Below are 6707 nucleotides of genomic sequence, written 5' to 3'. Positions count from 1 at the left end.
GTACAGACCTTTTCAGGAACAGAAAAAGATAGGAATAATTATTTACATGCTCATAGTTGTCACCCACCCTCTCTCAAAAAAAGTTTACCAGTGAGTCAGCTACATAGAATTAAGCGAATTTGTTCAACAGACAGTTCGGTTTAAATTAGGAAAAACTAAATGTGGAAGAAATTCAAAGAAAAGGGCTATAAAGATAGGTGGTTGGATTGTGCAGAGGAGAAATTAAAAGCAGTACAAAGAGAACATATACTCACTCAGGCTAATAAAACTCTAAAAAAATAATAAATGGAATTTCTCTGTATAATTTGTTACAACATACACTCCTCAGGCTTCAACTCTTTGTAACATTATACGGAAATATTGGCATATTTTACAATCAGATCCAGGTTTTTCAAAAATGTTTGAACACCCCCCATTAATGTCTTTTTGGAAAGCAAGAAGTTTAAAGAGCTCTTTAGTTAAGGCTGATGTCCGCACTAGTCCCTCTAAGCCTCTACCATTTACAATTCCTTCAGGGAACTATAAATGTGGAAATTGTGCTCAGTGTCAGTACACCAGGAGATTGAAATAGTTTTTCACATTCTAGAACATGCAAAGATATATTTATAAAAAATGTCATCACTTGCAATTCACTCAAACACGAGTAACCCAGGAGCAAAACATTTTAAACAATATTCACATTCTATTTGTGAGGTTTTTTTAAACTTGTATATGTGAACATCGTAGTGCTATAAGACGTGGGGATATGAGCAACCCAGTAGCACAACACTTTAAAGATTCTTCACATTCTATTTGTGAGTTTATCTACTTTGGTATTGAACAAGTTCATTCAGTAGCTCAGGGAGGGGACATTGTTGTGAAACGTAAATTTAGGGAGACCTTTTGGGTTTTTACTTTAGACACATTACTTCCCAGAGTTCTCAATCAAGAAATTGATTATGGTATGTTTTAATAATTCTCTCTTTTTTTTTTCTTCTCCTTAAACTTGTTTGGAATCCACTCCCCTGATTGGCAGAGTGACACACCTGTTGCTGATTACAGGAATGTTTAAAGCATTGTTTGGTACTACTGTTCTTGATGTTATTTTACGGTATTCGGAACAGAGTAAAATACGAACAAAAAAAAATAAGAATCAAAAAAAATAAAAATCAAAAAATTTTACGGTATTCGGAACAGAGTAAAATACGAATCAGAAAATATAAGCAGCTATAAAATTATTAGTTATAAACAACAAACATCTAGGAAAAAAAAATATTTATAGAGAAATGTAATAACATCTCATTCTGCACGAATACAACTGTTTCCCACGAGAGGCTCAATCACTTGGATTTTTTTCCTTATTTCAGTGGAAATGACTTAAAATACTCTGTCATTTTTGGTCATACAGATAAGAATAAGACATTAATAGAAACTGTAAAGGGTTCACTTTCAGTGGGTCACATAAACATATTCATTCCAATTTAATTTAAATCTAATGTAACATTCCAACTTTGTCGGTTAATGGTCAATGATTGGTTAATGAGTGTTAGGAGTCGGTCAGGGAAATTAACCAAAATGAACATCCCCAAATTGTTGTGGCCCCCACCACGCAGTCTGTGTTGATTGTGTGACTGTGACGTCTCTGTAGCGGCTCTTATTCACCATCAGCTGATCCTGAGGAAACTGAACTGACGTCTAAATACTGAGAGTCCTACAATAAAACACACAGACAGTCACATATGAGTCTGAGACATTACTGCTACCACATCACATCAGCAGATCCAGCTCAGAAAACACACAGTACATTCATATTACAGCCAGAGATTTATAATAATAAAGATCAACAACTACTATCACTTAGAGACACTGTAAGAGATTAAAATATTCATATATCCAAAACCAGTCACATCACAGAATTAAAAACAGTTTAAAGTACAGAGATTGAAGTGGAGCTGAATTATTATCTTATATTCTCCAATCACACACACAGGAGGTCTGTTACTCAGTTTAGAAACTTTAAATAAACAAACACTCACAATAGTATAATGTCTCCAGTTTATAATGTGGATCGTCCTTCAGATCAGAGAGTAGCTTCCTACTAGAATCTCTTAGTTTATTTCCAAACAGATTCAGTTCTCTCAGGTGTGAGGGGTTTGATCTCAGAGCTGAAGTCAGAGCAGCACAACCTTCATCTGTGACGCCACAATCACTCAACCTGTAGAGAACAATGACACAATGTGAATGAAGTGTAGTGTTGCATTCGTCAACGAAAATTATGACTAAATATCCTCGTCAACGAACCTTTATCATGTGACCGAAACGAGATGAGACGCAATGTAAATGCAGGTCATGTGACGATGACTATAATTAAATGTATAATGCAATATTGTTGACGAATAAAAACAAGACTATGCTAAAATGTCTCTTCATTTTTGTTGACCAAAACAAGACGAAACGAAATGTTTAACGTTATTTCGTCTCGTTTAGTCGTTATTATTATTATTTTGCAGTATTTCTGTTTCCTGTGTCTCACTGCGCAGACACGACCAATGTCACTTCCTCAAGTCCCACTCGCGGCATTATTTAGAAGATAACAACAAACAAAGTTAAGCGGGATTTATACTTTCGCCTTGCTCTGCTGAATGCGAGCGCACCTTCCCAAACGGACGAGGCTTTTATACTTGTCGCGTTCGCCGTTGTACTATTCTTTGAAACGACAGGAGAGCGACGAGGAGTACTTGTCAGGAATCACCGTGAGAAGAAGTCATTTGCCAGTACAAGTCTTGTGATGAATGAGTTGATGAATTAATTTCTTTATGTACAAAGTTAAAACAGTCTTAAACTATTGGCTGTATTACGCATCAAACACAAGACAACTTTAAGCAAATAGTGTAAAATTAATATCTAAATGAATTCTAATTCTATTTTATACAATAAAAATAAAATGTACTTCAAATAAGAAGCCTTGTACAAACTATGCAAACATTTTTCTCCAAAAAAAGCATATTCCGTCAAAAAGCACCTGATGGAGTTTGAACATCACATTAAACTGCTTCTGTTTCACACAAACGCCAGCACAGACGTGCATGTTCGGCTAGAATCGCCCTGAACTCGTGCATGTTCAGATCGGTTCAGATGCGGAAAGTTCAAGTTTCAAGTTTCAAGTGAACTTCCAGCAACACCGCGATGACGTCATATTTTCTGCGAACTTGCGGACGCGTCGAGTATAAATCAGCCTTGACACAGAGAAAGGGACCAATGGCCGGCCAGCCGGGGTTCGTCTTTGGGAGAAAAATTTGCAGATTATTATTATTATTTATTGTTTTTATTTATTTTATTTAAATGTATGTGTGTGTACTTCTAACATGTTTGGTTGGTAAAATAAATGTTGTAAATTCAAATCAGAGAGTCTCCTGTGTCTGGAATGGATGTATTCTTGAGTCTGTAAGGTAACAATAATATAAGATAACCTTGTTTGAAATGGGTTTGGCTGAAAGAAAATTTTGGTCTCGTCTATACTTCTAGGTACTTGTACTAGATTGAACTAAGCAATAGAATTGCATTACTAAAAAGAGCCTAGAATACCATTTTCATTGACTTAAACTAGACTAAATGTAATCAGTTTCCGTCGACTAAAACTAGACTAGACTAAAAGAAGATGAACATGACTAAAACTAAAATGACAGTCATTACAGACAAAGATTGGGGACTAAGACTGTACTAAAAACAGGTCACAAGCAAAACAACACTACTGAAGTGTGTGTAGTTTGTTATTGACTCTGGTCTCAGAGCAGGAGAAGAGATATAATGACAAGTACTGCCACAAACTGTTGCAAGGGATAGAATGAGATTTCTGCATGTTGATGCCTAACGCTGCTGTTTGAAAACTGTCGCAGCTTCAGGAAATGAACAACAGACACACAGAGCTGAATGTGAGATATTGTTTCATAGCGATATAAGGGACAGATCTGCCTGGGAGAAACAGTCACTTGCTCCTCTAATAAACACCTACAGGAGGACATTTGATTCACAGGAGCCCTATGCACTTCCCATTACATCTCACATTAATTAACTCTTGTGATCAAATACAGAATTGTGTCATGTTTGGTCTCATCTGGCAGATTAAACCGAATAGAAATGTGCTAAAACCCTACAGGCGATGAATATGAACCCATACAGAGCAGAGCAGCAAATAAATATATAAAATAAAAAAAAATACTGCTTGTGGTTTCCACAGGTCTTGAGGGTCTTTTTTATCAATGATAATACTGAACACCGCAGTATGATTGTAACTTTCTATTCACTCATTGATCACTGTAATACTGAGTTAAAACTAAACACATTCAGATTCTTGTCTGTTCAACTCTTTAACCTCTGAGATATATTCATCCCTGTAAGTCTTATAGATCGTTTTATTATGTTATCTGAAAGTTCATTATTGATCAAACTATCATAATCAAAGCATGTGATGTAGGAAATTAAATTAGCTTTAAGTCAATTCTGCTGAAATATAGTGTGTTTACTGAACATTGCTGATTTTATTCTTAGAATTGACATTAAAGGATGTTTTACTGAAGACAAAGCCATGTGTGACTATCAGAGAGATCTTACCACAGTTTCTCCAATTTACAGTGAGGATCCTGTAGTACATCAGAAAGCAGCTTCACTGAATCCCTTAGTTTATTCTCAGATAGATGTAGTTCTTCAGGTGTGAGGGTTTGATCTCATGAGCAAAGAAGTCAGAGCAGCACAACCTTCATCTGTGATGCCACACTTACTCAACCTTGTAGAGGACACACTCTTCACGCTCTCAGATCAGATTAGTTTAGCTGTGAATCCATTATTAATTGAGGTCAAACACAAAACATGATCATAAAACATCTAAATTTAACATGCAGTATTTAAAGACCCCTGTGTTAGAAATCTTTTAACATTTTTAACATTGTTTACAGTAGGGAAGCACCAATTTTAATACTCATACTGCCAATTTCTGCCGGATCAGGTATCGGTCAGACAGGGCCTGTCCAAATCTGATATTGTTTGAATACTATTCTGTGTTACTGTTAAGCCGTACAAAAACATTTTAAAGCACAATAAAGTTTTCGTGCACTATATTCCAAGTGTTCTGAAGCCATACGATAGCTTAATGTGAGGTACATTTGAATATAAGTCCTTAAATTTCACATAAACTCTATTCTCCGCTGCGGCTGTCAGTCATCATTCAGCATTCAAACCCTGGTCACATTCTGTTACTAGTCACCTTGGTAAAACTCTCTCCAAGATCATTCAGTGTTCCCATTATTATACTTGATTTGTAGATAAATGCCTATGGTAGCGTTGGGAACCGAAAAACAGTTCTAATTCAGAAATGGTTCTGTTTTTTTTAAAAAAACAAAAAAACAGAACCGTGATCAATTTCTAAATTTCAGTTCCAGTTCCCGTAAAGGGGACAAACCAAATAACAGAAATGCTGCCCTGCATCTTTAATTACTGAGCACACTGTTTCCAATGACACCGCTCCATAGACACTATTTGTCCCTTTAACTGAAAAAAAAATTTTCCCATAACACTAAACACACACGCGCCCCATTTGATAACTGTGCACGTCGTTTTGTCTGACTGTACATGTACTGGCAGCGCACAGCACTTGGTGCCACTAAATTACATTATATTTGTCCCATATTCTCATTAATATACATACTGACTTCAACTTGGACCACTAAATAAATAGACTGCTATTGTTATGTAAGTATTTAGTGTACAGGTGGAAAAATGTGAAACCACTCATTGCATCATCTGCATCTCTGACACCATTATTATTTGTAAAATAGAGGCTTTTATGAATGTGTGTACACATGGTTATAAATATAACAGTTTATATTTAATTAATTTAGGGAAATTAACAAGTGTCTTAGCCCTCAAAGGGACTATTTAGCCAACCATCTTATTCCCTTGAAAAAGCAAAAATATTTGTTGTTATGATTATTGGTGTTATTCAACTTTGAAGCTTTATGCTGATTGATGGACTAGCATTACTCAACATTGCCCCACTACATTCCAACAACACTACATTTCAATGAAGGTAAAATAGTAAAAAAAAAACAACTATCATTTAAATGGAACCAGAAAATGTCTAACTATACCCAACTGTAATGAACCAGAACTCGACATGGGATCCATATCCAGGCTTTATTGCAGAGACTCGTAGTCATACAGGCAATGGTCAATACAACGTAGGAAGAATCTTGTATGGGAAGAACAGAGAATCAACATCCAATGGCACAAGCAAAAAGTCAGTAGGTAAACAACAAAAAGAAAGGTACGGAAAGGATATCAAACAGGATCGGCAACAGCAGAGGGAATCACGGGGTTCGTCTCCGTGACAGTGTCCCCCCCCCCGCGAGCGACTCCTGGCGCAAGGAGGCAAACGACGTCGGGGTCTACCACGGGGTCGAGGGGCCGGTCTTTCAGGATGTAAGCGATGAAATTCATCGATGAGATTGGGGTCTAGAATATCCTCAGAATTTACCCAAGAGCGCTCCTCTGGACCGTACCCCTCCCAGTCGACCAGATACTGTAGGATTCTTCCCCGACGTCTGGAATCGAGTAACTCTTGGACTTAGTAAGCCTCCTCGCCCTCTATGGTGATGGGTTGAGGGGCCTTTGCACGGGACCTCCCCTCTCCCTCGTCTCTGGGACCAGCAGCGGGCTTGAGCAGGGATACATGA

At 37.1% G+C, this 6707-nt stretch overlaps 1 long non-coding RNA gene across 1 annotated transcript in view; it reads right to left on the bottom strand.

Moving 5' to 3' along the window:
- Positions 1-1589: 1589 nt before the first annotated feature.
- Positions 1590-6707, bottom strand: part of LOC109072142 — a 13872-nt gene continuing 8754 nt past the window's right edge. Inside the window, exons 2-3 of the long non-coding RNA XR_006156343.1 lie at positions 2016-2194; positions 1590-1690 (exon numbers count right to left, since the gene is read on the bottom strand). This is a non-coding gene — a long non-coding RNA (uncharacterized LOC109072142). The remainder of the gene's footprint in view (positions 1691-2015; positions 2195-6707) is intronic.

Source organism: Cyprinus carpio, chromosome B13 (genome assembly GCF_018340385.1).
Source record: "Cyprinus carpio isolate SPL01 chromosome B13, ASM1834038v1, whole genome shotgun sequence".
Classification (NCBI taxonomy): Eukaryota; Metazoa; Chordata; class Actinopteri; order Cypriniformes; family Cyprinidae; genus Cyprinus; species Cyprinus carpio.
This window is presented reverse-complemented; position numbering and strand designations above follow the sequence as displayed.